General features: G+C 43.9%; 2 non-coding genes across 2 annotated transcripts; both read left to right on the top strand.

Moving 5' to 3' along the window:
• Positions 1-5,954: 5,954 nt before the first annotated feature.
• On the top strand, positions 5,955-6,028 carry trnai-aau (transfer RNA isoleucine (anticodon AAU)). Its single transcript has one exon. It is a non-coding gene; the product is annotated as a tRNA-Ile (tRNA).
• A 1,947-nt stretch (positions 6,029-7,975) lies between these two features.
• trnai-aau (transfer RNA isoleucine (anticodon AAU)) lies at positions 7,976-8,049 on the top strand. Its single transcript has one exon. It is a non-coding gene; the product is annotated as a tRNA-Ile (tRNA).
• Positions 8,050-16,901: the final 8,852 nt, after the last annotated feature.

The raw sequence follows: 16,901 nt of genomic DNA, 5'->3' as shown, positions 1-16,901 counted from the left end.
TGTCCATGCCCGCTATGGGAGTACCCTACTACAGCCCTCTATCCATGGGGGCCGTCCTGAGTGCTTTATGGACTGTTTAAAATAGGCACCTGGTAACCCAAAAATAAAAATATGGTTGTAAAATGCATTTACCGGTTATTCTGATATTAATGCCCGCTATGGGAACACAGGATGGCCGGGCAGTGATAGTTGTTCCTTTCCATCACTCGTTGTGTTGATTTCATCATGTCCAGTTGGTGATGTTTTTTCACTATAGAATCATATTGCAAATGCATGTGCATTGTTGTGCAACTGGTAACCCAAAAATACAAATATGGTTGTAAATGCATTTACCGGTACTCCTATTGTCCATGCCCGCTATGGGAGTACCCTACTACGGCCCTCTATCCATGGGGGCCGTCCTGAGTGCTTTATGGACTGTTTAAAATAGGCACCTGCTAACCCCCCCAAAAAAATATGGTGATTTCATTATGTCCATTTGTTTATGTTTTCTTACTTTTGCAAAGTCACTGTGCATTTGCAATATGTTTCAATGGGCAGGTACCATCACAAATTTGTCATGCATAAAAATCCTGCAGGAATGTGAAATTGACTGGCCAGATGAACTCGGGATGGCTGGGCAGTGATTCTGGTTCATCTCAATCGCTCGTTGGGGTTGATTTCAGACTGTCCATTTGGTGATGTTTTTTCACTATAGAATCATATTGCAAATGCACGTGCATTGTTGTGCAACTGGTAACCCAAAAATAAAAATATGGTTGTAAATGCATTTACCGGTACTCCTATTGTCCATGCCCGCTATGGGAGTACCCTACTACGGCCCTCTATCCATGGGGGCCGTCCTGAGTGCTTTATGGACTGTTTAAAATAGGCACCTGGTACCCAAAAATAAAAATATGGTGATTTCATTATGTCCATTTGTTTATGTTTTCTTACTTTTGCAAAGTCACTGTGCATTTGCAATATGGTTCAATGGGCAGGTACCATCATGAATTTGTCATGCTATAAAAATCCTGCAGGAATGTGAAATTGACTGGCCCGATGAACTCGGGATGGCTGGGCAGGGATTCTGGTTCATCTCAATGGCTCGTTAGGGTTGATTTCAGAATGTCACTTTGGTGATGGTACCTCACTGTTTAAACATATTGCAAATGGACAAGAGTCCATCAGTCAATTAGATATCATTCTAACACCAAACTGATACAAACTGACACCAAACCCACTTTTTCCAACTCGTTTAGTAGCCAACTATTACATACTTCAGAGCTGGCCCAAAATTCACAACGCCTTCGGTTCAAACCATACAAAAACCATAAAACACGTAGTTACGTTCTAGCTGCGGGTCCATTTCTTATGTTATGTATTGGCCTAGCTGAGGCGACCCCAAATCCCAAGTTTCGGCTCGATAGGTCATTTGGTGTCCGAGCAAAAACCTAATTGGTGCTGAAAATCCACTTTTTTCCATGACTTGCTACGGGGTCCTTGAATGAGCTATCGGACAGAAACATTGGGGTCCGTCTCTATGGGCCGAGCCGGTTTCAATGCACCTAGTCTTGCGTCTCTGAGAATGTTCTAAATGTCGTCATTTTTGTAATGGTCAAAATGAATTGAAGTCATTGCAAATGTACGAGGCTGTTTCTCGGTCCGAGAACCTTCTAGAGCCACCTAACTCACCACGCACTATCGACCTGAGGTCTAGAACAGGTTTCTAAAGTTTCGGGAAACTCTAGGTCTGACGGTTCTTTAAAAGTTCCAACAAGGTTAACCAATGCAGGGAGTGTATGTCTCTATGCACCCCAATGGGTCCCTCCTTCCAAGCTGTGTGTGTGAGTGATTTAGTTTTCCTTTGAAATTTTATGGGAAAAAGGACTGATTTACAGTTCATGGGGGTTGCCTAATCACACATATGAAGTTTTGGAAAGATCAGACTTTTTTAACCCCTCGAAACAGCCCCTGAGACACCAATTATGGCACTTCCGGTTAGCACAGGAAGCTATACATCAACACATATCCTCAATGGGGTATGCTTTTACAGAATCGTGAGTTTTAAGTCCTTACGTTAAGAATTGACTGATTTACACAGGGTTGAATGCACTATGTCTATCAAACTGCAGGCAGGGTATGGGTATACACTTTTAGGGTGATTTTAACCACTTCCGGTTGCTCCAGGAAACTTAGAATCGACACAGGTAGACCTCATAGTGGCCTGATGGACTGTTATCGAAGACAGGTTCATAAGGCATTCATAACCCACATAGGCCTGAGGTTGAAATTAGGGGTGCAGGCAATGTATTCCTATGGGGAGAGAAGTCATTGTAATCTGTGAGATCAAAAAACCCTGTTTTACTGTTAAGGGTTAATGCCACACGGTCAAGGTTAGCCTTGCAAAGATCGGGAGGACCTTAGGAACATTCCTGTGGTTGAATTGTCCTTCTAAACCTAACGGTTCCGCCGCTGTCACCCAAAAGCAAATGATGTTGTGGTGCAGGCTTCATTTTGGGCTTACTTTTCTAATGGTTGCTGCGCTTAGACCGAGCGAGCTACGGTCAAGCGGGATATCTCGTTGAACTCGGCACGGCCTAGAGATTATGGTAATGCCATTGCCTGCTCTCTGTGTCTTTAATCACCGCACTTTTTCACTCCATCCTTGCTGTATGTGTGTGTGAGAGCTTTTCTTTGACATCTGTTGGGAGAAATGACTGATTTACAGTTCAGGAGGGTTACCTAGTCACACATATGACATTTTGGAGAGATCAGACTTTTTTAACCCCTCGAAACAGCCCCTGAGACACCAATTATGGCACTTCCGGTTGTCACAGGAAGCTATAAGTAAACACATGTCTTTATTGACATAGCCACTTACAGAATCCTGAGTTTTAAGTATTTAAGTTAAGAATTGACTGATCTACACAGGTTTGAATTCGGTGATTTTCATAATGACAGGTTATGTTTTTCAAAACACTTTTAGGGTGATTTTAACCACTTCCGGTTGCTTCAGGAAGCTTAGAATTGACACAGGTAGACCTCATAGTGGTCTGATTGACTGTTACCGAAGACAGGTTCATACGGCATTCATAACCCACATAGGCTTCAGGTTGAATTTAGGGGTGCAGGCAATGTATTCCTATGGGGAGAGAAGTCAATGCAAACTGTTTGAAGTAAACACCTTCTTTTAACTGTTAAGGGTTAATGCCACACGGTCAAGGTTAGGCTTGCATGGATCGGGAGGACCTCAGGAACGTACCTGAGGTCGAATTGTGCTTCTCACCCTAACGGTTCTCTCACTGCCACCCAAAATCAAATTACATTGTGGGGCAGGCTTCATTTTGGGCCTTCTTTTTTTCAAGGTCGTTGCACTCAGAACGAGCTACGGTCAAGCGGGGCGTCTCGTTGAACTCGGCACAGTCTGGAGACTATGGTGATGCCATTTTTTGTGTTGATTTCAGAATGCCATTTTGGTGATGGTCCCTCTCCGTTTAAACATATTTCAAATGTACAAAAGTCAACTAAAAAGTAAGTGTCCATCAGTCAATTAGATGTCATTATGATACCAAACCCACTTTTTCCTACTCATTTAGAAGCCAACTATCACATATGTCAGAGCAGACCCATAATTCACAGCGCCTTCAGTTTAAAACATAATAAAAAGGTAAAACAGATAGTTACGTTCTAGCTGCGGGTCCAGTTCGGACATTATGTGAAGGCCTATGTGAGGCGACCCCGAATCCCGAGTTTCGGCTCGATAGGTCCTTCGGTGCCCGAGCAAAACCCTAATTGGTGCTGAAAATCCACTTTTTTACATGCATTGCTACGGGGTCCTTGAATGAGCTATCGGACAGAAACGTTGGGGTCCGTCTCTATGGGCCGAGCCGGTTTCAATGCACCTAGCCTTGCGTCTCTGAGACTTTTCTAAATGTCGTCATTTTCGTAATGGTCAAAATGAATTGAAGTCATTGCAAATGTACGAGGCTGTTTCTCGGTCCGAGAACCTTCTAGAGCCACCTAACTCACCACGCACTATCGACCGGAGGTCTAGAACAGGTTTCTTAAGTTTCGGAACTCTAGGTCTGACGGTTCTTTTTTAGCTCGAACAAAGCTAACTATTGCAGCCACTGTCTGTCTTTACGCACCCTAATACGTCCCTCCTTCCAAGTTGTGTGTCTGTGTGATTTAGTTTTCCTTTGAAATTTTATGGGAAAAATGACTGATTTACAGTTCATGGGGGTTGCCTAATCACACATATGAAGTTTTGGACAGATCTGACTTTTTTAACCCTTCAAAACAGCCCCTGAGACACCAATTATGGCACTTCCGGTTGGCACAAGAAGCTATAAGTCAACACATATCCTCATTGGGGTATGCTTTTACAGAATCCTGAGTTTTAAGTCTTTACGTTAAGAATTGACTGATTTACACAGGGTTGAATGCGCTATGTCTATCAAACTGCAGGCAGGGTATGGACTGTTACCGAAGACAGGTTCATACGGCATTCATAACCCATATAGGCTTCAGGTTGAATTTAGGGGTGCAGGCAATGTATTCCTATGGGGAGAGAAGTCAATGCAAACTGTTTGATGTAAACACCTTCTTTTAACTGTTAAGGGTTAATGCCACACGGTCAAGGTAAGGCTTGCATGGATCTGGAGGACCTTAGGAACGTACCTGAGGTCGAATTGTGTTTCTCACCCTAACGGTTCTCTCACTGTCACCCAAAAGCAAATGACATTGTGGGGCAGGCTTCATTTTGGGCCCACTTTTCTAATGGTCGCTGCGCTTAGACCAAGCGAGCTACGGTCAAGCGGGATATCTCGTTGAACTCGGCACAGCCTAGGGATTATGGTAATGCCATTGCCTGCTCTCTGTGTCTTTAAGCACCGTACTTTGTCACTCCATCCTTGCTGTGTGTGTGTGTGAGAGCTTTTCTTTGACATCTGTTGGGAGAAATGACTGACTTACAGTTTATGGGGGTTGCCTAATCACACATATGAAGTTTAGAAAAGATCTGACCTTTTTAACCCTTGGAAACTGCCACTGTGACACCATTTAAGGCACTTCCGGTTGGCACAGGAAGCTATAAATAAACTCATATCCTGATTGGGGTATGCCTTTACAGAGTTTTAAGTCTTTACGTTAAGTACTGAGTTATTTACGGAGGGTTTAGTGAGTGTGTGTTATTTCAGAAAATCCTAGAAAATCACAGAAATCTCGCAGACCTCCGCAGCACACTTTAAAAAGATTCGTATGAACACCCTGTAACTGGATCTGTAACTGTTGAAAAAAAACACCTATCTTTGAACATCACCAATCTGTCATTGTACGATTTCTCTTAAATGACGATAGATAAATGGCTGGTTCTTTTCTTATTGACACCGGGGGCTCCTTGACTTTGACGTGAAGTGGAAAAATAATTTCTCTATTTTCATTTTGGACCTTTAATCCCAGAGAAATGGCCATAACTCAAAAACCGTTGAGGCCTAGACGCCATCTTGTTCGGGGCCAACTGCCCATTATGCCAAACCTACGCTCACCGAGTACCGAGTTTCGGCTTTGAAATATTTTCGAGATAAGGCCCCGTCGTGATTCGTGATGTTTTGTCCAATAGCAATAAGATTGCTTATGCCCTCTTGTGGGATTTTCCGGGACAGCGGAAAAATGACGAAAATTTGATTATTTTATAAAACGGAAACCGAATGTCCGACAAAGTTCATTTGATGACTTCCCGGTAGGTCCGGCCCTACCGCACGGCCCGACACCGACCGCGAATTTTACAAATGGTTTCGGACGTCTAGTAAGGGACCGTACATTTCCAATATGGACTTTCTCACTAACCATACACGAAATGTCAAAATGTTCCCATAAGGTATGTCAGGCTATGCTGTTGGTGGACTTGTTAGTTTGCGCTCTAGAACATGCAGAGGCTCGGTGCATCTCAACAATTGTGCTCTGTAGGCAGTGGCTGGTTAGCTCAGTTGGTTAGAGTGTGGTGCTAATAACGCCAAGGTCATGGGTTCAATCCCCGTACTGGCTATTAGTGTCAAATTTGTGACTCACATGCGTGTGAATTGTCAACGGTGCCACAGAATTAATTTTAGTGAATTAACAAAATTCTATCCCGGCTTTCGGAATTTGTATGTGTACTTTCTTTATGCTCTGGCTTCAAGGAAACTATCCACAGCTTTGTTTGTGGTCCTCAATGGTGTGTGCTACGCTGCTCCTCTGAAAGTAAGTAATGTCTTGCTTTTTCATCTGACATTGTGACATCAGTGTTACATGAGAGTTGCATGTCATTGTTACATGACAGTTTCTTGTCATTGTTTACATGACAGTAGGTTGTCTTAAGACAAGGCTGCATGAAGTGTGAACTAGAGTTTTCTTGGATCCATAAAACAATGTGATTTTGGAGCATGTGGGCATCAATCCCACTACCTCACGCATGCAAAGCATTTGAGCTACTTGCCCAGCCGTTTGGACTTTCCGAAAGAAGCAACCTAGAGGGTCCAGTCTTGTCAGGCTATGATGCTGGTGGAACTTGTTAGTTTATGCACCAGCACTTGCAGAGGCTTGGTGCATCTCAACAATTGTTTACAATAGCAAGTGGATGGTTAGCTCAGTTGTTTAGCGTGTGGTGCAAATAATGCCAAAGTCATCGGTTCTATCCCCGTACTGTCTATGATGTACATTTTCAGTGTCAAAATTGTGAGTCACATGCATGTGAATTGTCAAGGGTGCCACAGAATTAGGTTTAGCGAATTGCTGAAATAGCTCATTTGGGAGAGTGTTAGACTGAAGATCTAAAGGTCTGTGTTCCGATCCTAGGTTTCGGCATTAGTTGTTGTTCTTTCTTCATGCTTTGCTCTGGCTTCAAGGAAACTATCCACAGCTTTGTTTGTGGGCCTCAATGGTGTGTGCTACGCTGCTCCTCTGAAAGTAATTAATGTCTTGCTTTTTCATCTGACATTTTCACATCAGTGTTACATGAAAGTTGCTTGTCATTGTTACATGACAGTAGGTGTCCGTAAGACAAGGCTGCATGAAGTGTGAACTAGAGCTTTCTTGGATCCACAAAAACAATATGATATTGGAGCATGAGGGCATAGATCCCATTACCTGTCGCATGCTAAGCAGGCACTCTACCATTTGAGCTAACTCCCCAGCCGGTAGGATTGGCTACAAGGAGCAACCAACAGTGTACAGTCTTGTCAGGCTATTCTGTTGGTGGACTTGTTAGTTTACGAGCCAGCACGTGCAGAGGCTCGGTGCATCTCAAAAACTGTGCTCCGATAGCCAGTGTCTGGTTAGATCAGTTGGTTAGAAAGTAGTGCTAATAACTCCAAGGTGATGTGTTTGATCCCCGTACTGGCCATAACGTACATTCTGAGAGTGAAAATTGAAAGTCACATGCGTGTGCATCGTCAAGGGTGCCACTAAGTTTATTTTAGTGGCTTCCCGAAATGATTAAGTTGGGAGAGTGTTAGACTGAAGATCTAAAGGTCCGTGTTCCGATCCTAGGTTTCGGCATTAGTTGTTGTTCTTTCTTTATGCTCTGGCTTCAAGGAAACTATCCACAGCTTTGTTTGTGGTCCTCAATGGTGTGTGCTACGCTGCTCCTCTGAAAGTAAGTAATGTCTTGCTTTTTCATCTGACATTTTGACATCAGTGTTACAGGAAAGTTGCTTGTCATTGTTACATGACAGTAGGTTGTCGTAAGACAAGGCTGCATGAAGTGTGAACTGGAGCTTTCTTGGATCCACAAAAAAAAATGTTTTTGGAGAATGCGGGCATCGATCCCACTACCTCTCGCATGCTAAGCAAACACTCTACCATTTCAGCTAATTCCCCAGCCGGTAGGCTTGGCTACAAGGAGCAACCAAGAGTGTACAGTCTTGTCAGGCTATGCTGTTGGTGGACTTGTTAGTTTACGAGCCAGCATGTGCAGAGGCTCGGTGCATCTCAAAAATTGTGCTCTCTAGCCAGTGGCCGGTTAGCTCAGTTGGTTAGAGTGTGGTGCTAATAACGCCAAGGTCATGGGTTCAATCCCCGTATTGGCTATGATGGACATTATGAGTGTCAATATTGTGAGTCACATGCATGTGAATTGTCAAGGTTGCCACATAATTAAGTTAACTGAATTAACAAAATAGCACATTTTGCAGAGCGTTAGACTGAAGATATAAAGGTCCCTGGTTTGATCCCGGCTTTCGTAATTTGTATGTGTTCTTTCTTTATGCTCTGGCTTCAAGGAAACTATCCACAGCTTTGTTTGTGGTCCTCAATGGTGTGTGCTACGCTGCTCCTCTGAAAGTAAGTAATGTCTTGCTTTTTCATCTGACATTTTGACATCAGTGTTACAGGAAAGTTGCTTGTCATTGTTACATGACAGTAGGTTGTCGTAAGACAAGGCTGCATGAAGTTTGAACTGGAGCTTTCTTGGATCCACAAAAAAAAATGTTTTTGGAGAATGCGGGTATCGATCCCACTACCTCTCGCATGCTAAGCAAGCACTCTACCATTTGAGCTAATTCCCCAGCTGTGTGGAATTGCCACAAGGAGCAATCAAGAGTGTACAGTCTTGTCAGGCTATGCTGTTGGTGGACTTGTTAGTTTACGAGCCAGAACGTGCAGAGGCTCGGTGCATCTCAAAAACTGTGCTCCAATAGCCAGTGCCTGGTTAGATCAGTTGGTTAGAAAGTGGTGCTAATAACTCCAAGGTGATGTGTTTGATCCCTGTACTGGCCATAAGGTACATTCTGAGTGTCAAAATTGAAAGTCACATGCGTGTGCATTGTCAAGGGTGCCACTAAGTTCATTTTAGTGGCTTCCCGAAATGATTAAGTTGGGAGAGTGTTAGACTGAAGATCTAAAGGTCCGTGTTCCGATCCTAGGTTTCGGCATTAGTTGTTGTTCGAACTTCATGCTTTGCTTTGGCTTCAAGGAAACTATCCACAGCTTTGTTTGTGGTCCTCAATGGTGTGTGCTACGCTGCTCCTCTGAAAGTAAGCAATGTCTTGCTTTTTCATCTGACATTTTGACATCAGTGTTACATGAAAGTTGCTTGTCATTGTTACATGACAGTAGGTTGTCGTAAGACAAGGCTGCATGAAGTGTGAACTGGAGCTTTCTTGGATCCACAAAATAAAATGTTTTTGTAGAATGCGGGCATCGATCCCACTACCTCTCGCATGCTAAGCAAGCCCTCTACCATTTGAGCTAATTCCCCAGCTGTTTGGAATTGCCACAAGGAGCAATCAAGAGTGTCCAGTCTTGTCAGGCTATGCTGTTGGTGGACTTGTTAGTTTACGAGCCACCACTAGCAGAGAATCGGTGCATCTCAAAAACTGTGCTCCAACAGCCAGTGCCTGGTTAGATCAGTTGGTTAGAAAGTGGTGCTAATAACTCCAAGGTGATGTGTTTGATACCTGTACTGGCCATAAGGTACATTCTGAGTGTCAAAATTGAAAGTCACATGCATATGTGCATTTTCAAGGGTGCCACTAAGTTTATTTTAGTGGCTTCCCGAAATGATTAAGTTGGGAGAGTGTTAGACTGAAGATCTAAAGATCCGTGTTCCGATCCTAGGTTTCGGCATTAGTTGTTGTTCGTACTTCATGCTTTGCTTTGGCTTCAAGGAAACTATCCACAGCTTTGTTTGTGGGCCTCAATTGTGTGTGCTACGCTGCTCCTCTGAAAGTAAGTAATGTCTTGCTTTTTCATCTGACATTTTGACATCAGTGTTACATGAAAGTTGCTTGTCATGGTTACATGACAGTAGGTTGCCATAAGACAAGGCTGCATGAAGTGTGAACTGGAACTTTCTTGGATCCATAAAAAAAAGGATTTTTGGGGAATGAGGGCATCGATCCCACTACCTATAGCATGCTAAGCAAGCACTCTAACATTTGAGCTAATTCCCCAGCAGTTTGGAATTGCCACAAGGAGCAACCAAGAGTGTCCAGTCTTGTCAGGCTATGCTGTTGGTGGAGTTGTTAGTTTGCGCTCCAGAACTTGCAGAGGCTTGGTGCATCTCAACAATTGTGCTCTGTAGCCAGCGGCCGGTTAGCTCAGTTCGTTAGAGTGTGGTGCAAATAACGGCAAAATAGCACAGTTTGCAGAGCGTTAGACTGAAGATCTAAAGGTCCCTGGTGCGATCCCGGCTTTCGGAATTTGTATTTGTTCTTTCTTTTGTGCTCTGGCTTCAAGGAAACTATCCACAGCTTTGTTTGTGGTCCTCAATGGTGTGTGCTACGCTGCTCCTCTGAAAGTAAGCAATGTCTTGCTTTTTCATCTGACATTTTGACATCAGTGTTACATGAAAGTTGCTTGTCATGGTTACATGACAGTAGGTTGCCATAAGACAAGGCTGCATGAAGTGTGAACTGGAACTTTCTTGGATCCATAAAAAAAAGGATTTTTGGGGAATGAGGGCATCGATCCCACTACCTATAGCATGCTAAGCAAGCACTCTAACGTTTGAGCTAATTCCCCAGCAGTTTGGAATTGCCACAAGGAGCAACCAAGAGTGTCCAGTCTTGTCAGGCTATGCTGTTGGTGGAGTTGTTAGTTTGCGCTCCAGAACTTGCAGAGGCTCGGTGCATCTCAACAATTGTGCTCTGTAGCCAGCGGCCGGTTAGCTCAGTTGGTTAGAGTGTGGTGCAAATAACGGCAAAATAGCACAGTTTGCAGAGCGTTAGACTGAAGATCTAAAGGTCCCTGGTGCGATCCCGGCTTTCGGAATTTGTATTTGTTCTTTCTTTTGTGCTCTGGCTTCAAGGAAACTATCCACAGCTTTGTTTGTGGTCCTCAATGGTGTGTGCTACGCTGCTCCTCTGAAAGTAAGCAATGTCTTGCTTTTTCATCTGACATTTTGACATCAGTGTTACATGAAAGTTGCTTGTCATTGTTACATGACAGTAGGTTGTCGTAAGACAAGGCTGCATGAAGTGTGAACTGGAGCTTTCTTGGATCCACAAAATAAAATGTTTTTGGAGAATGCGGGCATCGATCCCACTACCTCTCGCATGCTAAGCAAGCACTCTACCATTTGAGCTAATTCCCCAGCTGTTTGGAATTGCCACAAGGAGCAATCAAGAGTGTCCAGTCTTGTCAGGCTATGCTGTTGGTGGACTTGTTAGTTTACGAGCCAGCACTAGCAGAGAATCGGTGCATCTCAAAAACTGTGCTCCAACAGCCAGTGCCTGGTTAGATCAGTTGGTTAGAAAGTGGTGCTAATAACTCCAAGGTGATGTGTTTGATACCTGTACTGGCCATAAGGTACATTCTGAGTGTCAAAATTGAAAGTCACATGCATATGTGCATTTTCAAGGGTGCCACTAAGTTTATTTTAGTGGCTTCCCGAAATGATTAAGTTGGGAGAGTGTTAGACTGAAGATCTAAAGATCCGTGTTCCGATCCTAGGTTTCGGCATTAGTTGTTGTTCATACTTCATGCTTTGCTTTGGCTTCAAGGAAACTATCCACAGCTTTGTTTGTGGGCCTCAATTGTGTGTGCTACGCTGCTCCTCTGAAAGTAAGTAATGTCTTGCTTTTTCATCTGACATTTTGACATCAGTGTTACATGAAAGTTGCTTGTCATGGTTACATGACAGTAGGTTGCCATAAGACAAGGCTGCATGAAGTGTGAACTGGAACTTTCTTGGATCCATAAAAAAAAGGATTTTTGGGGAATGAGGGCATCGATCCCACTACCTATAGCATGCTAAGCAAGCACTCTAACATTTGAGCTAATTCCCCAGCAGTTTGGAATTGCCACAAGGAGCAACCAAGAGTGTCCAGTCTTGTCAGGCTATGCTGTTGGTGGAGTTGTTAGTTTGCGCTCCAGAACTTGCAGAGGCTTGGTGCATCTCAACAATTGTGCTCTGTAGCCAGCGGCCGGTTAGCTCAGTTCGTTAGAGTGTGGTGCAAATAACGGCAAAATAGCACAGTTTGCAGAGCGTTAGACTGAAGATCTAAAGGTCCCTGGTGCGATCCCGGCTTTCGGAATTTGTATTTGTTCTTTCTTTTGTGCTCTGGCTTCAAGGAAACTATCCACAGCTTTGTTTGTGGTCCTCAATGGTGTGTGCTACGCTGCTCCTCTGAAAGTAAGCAATGTCTTGCTTTTTCATCTGACATTTTGACATCAGTGTTACATGAAAGTTGCTTGTCATGGTTACATGACAGTAGGTTGCCATAAGACAAGGCTGCATGAAGTGTGAACTGGAACTTTCTTGGATCCATAAAAAAAAGGATTTTTGGGGAATGAGGGCATCGATCCCACTACCTATAGCATGCTAAGCAAGCACTCTAACGTTTGAGCTAATTCCCCAGCAGTTTGGAATTGCCACAAGGAGCAACCAAGAGTGTCCAGTCTTGTCAGGCTATGCTGTTGGTGGAGTTGTTAGTTTGCGCTCCAGAACTTGCAGAGGCTCGGTGCATCTCAACAATTGTGCTCTGTAGCCAGCGGCCGGTTAGCTCAGTTGGTTAGAGTGTGGTGCAAATAACGGCAAAATAGCACAGTTTGCAGAGCGTTAGACTGAAGATCTAAAGGTCCCTGGTGCGATCCCGGCTTTCGGAATTTGTATTTGTTCTTTCTTTTGTGCTCTGGCTTCAAGGAAACTATCCACAGCTTTGTTTGTGGTCCTCAATGGTGTGTGCTACGCTGCTCCTCTGAAAGTAAGCAATGTCTTGCTTTTTCATCTGACATTTTGACATCAGTGTTACATGAAAGTTGCTTGTCATTGTTACATGACAGTAGGTTGTCGTAAGACAAGGCTGCATGAAGTGTGAACTGGAGCTTTCTTGGATCCACAAAATAAAATGTTTTTGGAGAATGCGGGCATCGATCCCACTACCTCTCGCATGCTAAGCAAGCACTCTACCATTTGAGCTAATTCCCCAGCTGTTTGGAATTGCCACAAGGAGCAATCAAGAGTGTCCAGTCTTGTCAGGCTATGCTGTTGGTGGACTTGTTAGTTTACGAGCCAGCACTAGCAGAGAATCGGTGCATCTCAAAAACTGTGCTCCAACAGCCAGTGCCTGGTTAGATCAGTTGGTTAGAAAGTGGTGCTAATAACTCCAAGGTGATGTGTTTGATACCTGTACTGGCCATAAGGTACATTCTGAGTGTCAAAATTGAAAGTCACATGCATATGTGCATTTTCAAGGGTGCCACTAAGTTTATTTTAGTGGCTTCCCGAAATGATTAAGTTGGGAGAGTGTTAGACTGAAGATCTAAAGATCCGTGTTCCGATCCTAGGTTTCGGCATTAGTTGTTGTTCGTACTTCATGCTTTGCTTTGGCTTCAAGGAAACTATCCACAGCTTTGTTTGTGGGCCTCAATTGTGTGTGCTACGCTGCTCCTCTGAAAGTAAGTAATGTCTTGCTTTTTCATCTGACATTTTGACATCAGTGTTACATGAAAGTTGCTTGTCATGGTTACATGACAGTAGGTTGCCATAAGACAAGGCTGCATGAAGTGTGAACTGGAACTTTCTTGGATCCATAAAAAAAAGGATTTTTGGGGAATGAGGGCATCGATCCCACTACCTATAGCATGCTAAGCAAGCACTCTAACATTTGAGCTAATTCCCCAGCAGTTTGGAATTGCCACAAGGAGCAACCAAGAGTGTCCAGTCTTGTCAGGCTATGCTGTTGGTGGAGTTGTTAGTTTGCGCTCCAGAACTTGCAGAGGCTTGGTGCATCTCAACAATTGTGCTCTGTAGCCAGCGGCCGGTTAGCTCAGTTCGTTAGAGTGTGGTGCAAATAACGGCAAAATAGCACAGTTTGCAGAGCGTTAGACTGAAGATCTAAAGGTCCCTGGTGCGATCCCGGCTTTCGGAATTTGTATTTGTTCTTTCTTTTGTGCTCTGGCTTCAAGGAAACTATCCACAGCTTTGTTTGTGGTCCTCAATGGTGTGTGCTACGCTGCTCCTCTGAAAGTAAGCAATGTCTTGCTTTTTCATCTGACATTTTGACATCAGTGTTACATGAAAGTTGCTTGTCATGGTTACATGACAGTAGGTTGCCATAAGACAAGGCTGCATGAAGTGTGAACTGGAACTTTCTTGGATCCATAAAAAAAAGGATTTTTGGGGAATGAGGGCATCGATCCCACTACCTATAGCATGCTAAGCAAGCACTCTAACGTTTGAGCTAATTCCCCAGCAGTTTGGAATTGCCACAAGGAGCAACCAAGAGTGTCCAGTCTTGTCAGGCTATGCTGTTGGTGGAGTTGTTAGTTTGCGCTCCAGAACTTGCAGAGGCTTGGTGCATCTCAACAATTGTGCTCTGTAGCCAGCGGCCGGTTAGCTCAGTTCGTTAGAGTGTGGTGCAAATAACGGCAAAATAGCACAGTTTGCAGAGCGTTAGACTGAAGATCTAAAGGTCCCTGGTGCGATCCCGGCTTTCGGAATTTGTATTTGTTCTTTCTTTTGTGCTCTGGCTTCAAGGAAACTATCCACAGCTTTGTTTGTGGTCCTCAATGGTGTGTGCTACGCTGCTCCTCTGAAAGTAAGCAATGTCTTGCTTTTTCATCTGACATTTTGACATCAGTGTTACATGAAAGTGGCTTGTCATTGTTACATGACAGTAGGTTGTCGTAAGACAAGGCTGCATGAAGTGTGAACTGGAGCTTTCTTGGATCCACAAAATAAGATGTTTTTGGAGAATGCGGGCATCGATCCCACTACCTCTCGCATGCTAAGCAAGCACTCTACCATTTGAGCTAATTCCCCAGCTGTTTGGAATTGCCACAAGGAGCAATCAAGAGTGTCCAGTCTTGTCAGGCTATGCTGTTGGTGGACTTGTTAGTTTACGAGCCAGCACTAGCAGAGGCTCGGTGCATCTCAAAAACTGTGCTCCAACAGCCAGTGCCTGGTTAGATCAGTTGGTTAGAAAGTGGTGCTAATAACTCCAAGGTGATGTGTTTGATACCTGTACTGGCCATAAGGTACATTCTGAGTGTCAAAATTGAAAGTCACATGCATATGTGCATTTTCAAGGGTGCCACTAAGTTTATTTTAGTGGCTTCCCGAAATGATTAAGTTGGGAGAGTGTTAGACTGAAGATCTAAAGGTCCGTGTTCCGATCCTAGGTTTCGGCATTAGTTGTTGTTCGTACTTCATGCTTTGCTTTGGCTTCAAGGAAACTATCCACAGCTTTGTTTGTGGGCCTCAATTGTGTGTGCTACGCTGCTCCTCTGAAAGTAAGTAATGTCTTGCTTTTTCATCTGACATTTTGACATCAGTGTTACATGAAAGTTGCTTGTCATGGTTACATGACAGTAGGTTGCCATAAGACAAGGCTGCATGAAGTGTGAACTGGAACTTTCTTGGATCCATAAAAAAAAGGATTTTTGGGGAATGAGGGCATCGATCCCACTACCTATAGCATGCTAAGCAAGCACTCTAACATTTGAGCTACTTGCCCAGCAGTTTGGAATTGCCACAAGGAGCAACCAAGAGTGTCCAGTCTTGTCAGGCTATGCTGTTGGTGGAGTTGTTAGTTTGCGCTCCAGAACTTGCAGAGGCTTGGTGCATCTCAACAATTGTGCTCTGTAGCCAGCGGCCGGTTAGCTCAGTTGGTTAGAGTGTGGTGCAAATAACGGCAAAATAGCACAGTTTGCAGAGCGTTAGACTGAAGATCTAAAGGTCCCTGGTGCGATCCCGGCTTTCGGAATTTGTATTTGTTCTTTCTTTTGTGCTCTGGCTTCAAGGAAACTATCCACAGCTTTGTTTGTGGTCCTCAATGGTGTGTGCTACGCTGCTCCTCTGAAAGTAAGCAATGTCTTGCTTTTTCATCTGACATTTTGACATCAGTGTTACATGAAAGTTGCTTGTCATTGTTACATGACAGTAGGTTGTCGTAAGACAAGGCTGCATGAAGTGTGAACTGGAGCTTTCTTGGATCCACAAAATAAAATGTTTTTGGAGAATGCGGGCATCGATCCCACTACCTCTCGCATGCTAAGCAAGCACTCTACCATTTGAGCTAATTCCCCAGCTGTTTGGAATTGCCACAAGGAGCAATCAAGAGTGTCCAGTCTTGTCAGGCTATGCTGTTGGTGGACTTGTTAGTTTACGAGCCAGCACTAGCAGAGGCTCGGTGCATCTCAAAAACTGTGCTCCAACAGCCAGTGCCTGGTTAGATCAGTTGGTTAGAAAGTGGTGCTAATAACTCCAAGGTGATGTGTTTGATACCTGTACTGGCCATAAGGTACATTCTGAGTGTCAAAATTGAAAGTCACATGCATATGTGCATTTTCAAGGGTGCCACTAAGTTTATTTTAGTGGCTTCCCGAAATGATTAAGTTGGGAGAGTGTTAGACTGAAGATCTAAAGGTCCGTGTTCCGATCCTAGGTTTCGGCATTAGTTGTTGTTCGTACTTCATGCTTTGCTTTGGCTTCAAGGAAACTATCCACAGATTTGTTTGTGGGCCTCAATTTTGTGTGCTACGCTGCTCCTCTGAAAGTGAGTAATGTCTTGCTTTTTCATCTGACATTTTGACATCAGTGTTACATGAAAGTTGCTTGTCATGGTTACATGACAGTAGGTTGCCGTAAGACAAGGCTGCATGAAGTGTGAACTGGAACTTTCTTGGATCCATAAAAAAAAAGTATTTTTGGGGAATGAGGGCATAGATCCCACTACCTATAGCATGCTAAGCAAGCACTCTACCATTTGAGCTAATTCCCCAGCAGTTTGGAATTGCCACAAGGAGCAACCAAGAGTGTCCAGTCTTGTCAGGCTATGCTGTTGGTGGAGTTGTTAGTTTGCGCTCCAGAACTTGCAGAGGCTCGGTGCATCTCAACAATTGTGCTCTGTAGCCAGCGGCCGGTTAGCTCAGTTGGTTAGAGTGTGGTGCAAATAACGGCAAAATAGCACAGTTTGCAGAGCGTTAGACTGAAGATC

This window comes from Oncorhynchus kisutch, unplaced genomic scaffold (assembly GCF_002021735.2).
Source record: "Oncorhynchus kisutch isolate 150728-3 unplaced genomic scaffold, Okis_V2 scaffold920, whole genome shotgun sequence".
In the NCBI taxonomy this organism is placed as follows: domain Eukaryota; kingdom Metazoa; phylum Chordata; class Actinopteri; order Salmoniformes; family Salmonidae; genus Oncorhynchus; species Oncorhynchus kisutch.
This window is presented reverse-complemented; position numbering and strand designations above follow the sequence as displayed.